General features: G+C 35.8%; 1 long non-coding RNA gene across 1 annotated transcript; it reads right to left on the minus strand.

Moving 5' to 3' along the window:
* Positions 1 to 646: 646 nt before the first annotated feature.
* Positions 647 to 1,437, minus strand: LOC122982898. Its single transcript, XR_006403551.1, has 3 exons — positions 1,392 to 1,437; positions 1,210 to 1,250; positions 647 to 690 (listed from the first exon to the last, which is right to left on the minus strand). It is a non-coding gene; the product is annotated as an uncharacterized LOC122982898 (long non-coding RNA).

Raw genomic sequence — 1,437 nt, forward strand, 5'->3', positions numbered from 1 at the left:
CAAAAGTAGTTACAAAAAATGACCAACAGGTGTTGCACTGTGTTAACCTCCTCATCAATAGGTTTGTACACTCAATGTCTCAAAAATAAATAGAAATGTGGATATGTTGACAGCTAGACAAAAAACAGGCATCTATAGATAGGCATTTATGCAGTAACTAATCTACACAGACGCATCATATGAAGCGTCAACTATTGTGCAGTAAATCAGTTTGGGACATCTCATCCAGGTAGCATCAGTTAGGATCAAGCTCTCACTGGACAGTGGCCTCCATCAGCTGTGATCATGTGGAGCCGCTTGATAACTGGCAAAACACACTCAATGTAATTCTGCAGACTGGTTAGAGATTCATCCCACCTGATAGGAAGGGACTGCTTTACAGCTATCATGGAGATAGGACGAATAATTTCCGCCCACTAATAACTTTGTCGATATACATTTGACATTTGAATATTGTATTGAGGTAGACTTGAAAAAGTCCAAACCTATCCTTGAATCTACTTAAATTTTAAGAATGCTACAGGAGGCGTTCAAGTTCGTTTTCCCATACAATATGTTATGTCAACACTGTTCTGAGAGATATTGACATTTCTGTGGGTGTACTGAGAAGTTACACTGCTGGTCTTGAAGAACTCAGAGACTACGAAGGGCCAGAGTGCATCTCATGTTCATGAACATTTTGTTCCTAGACTGAAAATGAAAAAGTAATAATTATTACACAAATAATTATACGTCACACAAACATCAAGCACAAAACAGTGTAACAGTTCGACTAATGTAATTTCCAAAAAAGAATATAATTATGATGGTTCTATTTTTTTTAAACAACCATAGTTGCCCAAGCCAGTGTTTGAGAATTATATATATAAAAATGTTTGTGGTCATGTTTCCAGACTTTACAAACTTGCCAGGGTTGTAAAATACTGACTTGCGGTATTATAAAGTGCGATGCAGCGTTTTGGCATCTGAATAGTCTCAAAACACATGGATCTATCCCTCCAACTGGACTTCTTGTATCATATTTCATTATCTCACTGCTACCTGAAGCAACATGCCAACACTAATACAGACCATTTTTGGTCTGAACAGGGTTCAGACAGATATTCAGTCTGGTAATAGCTCATAAAAAGCATTGATTCTACATATTCTTGAATAATTCAATACAAATATACTACTCCTGATGCAGAGAAAATCAAATTTAAAACATACCTCTGATTGCTGTACAAAGGGCAATGTCAGTCAATTTGATCCTGCGGGAACAGATTTATCAAAAAATATAAAATAATTTGTGTTACAGTCCTAATTACGAATTATTCCAGTTAACAAGGATTTCACAATGAAATGCTTTAGTGACTTTTTAAATACAGAATGTAAATATTTATCTGATTTACCAATACAATAGCCGCTTTCTGGTGAGTGAGTGATTTAGTCCTAGAT

Source organism: Thunnus albacares, chromosome 5, assembly GCF_914725855.1.
Source record: "Thunnus albacares chromosome 5, fThuAlb1.1, whole genome shotgun sequence".
Lineage (NCBI taxonomy): Eukaryota > Metazoa > Chordata > Actinopteri > Scombriformes > Scombridae > Thunnus > Thunnus albacares.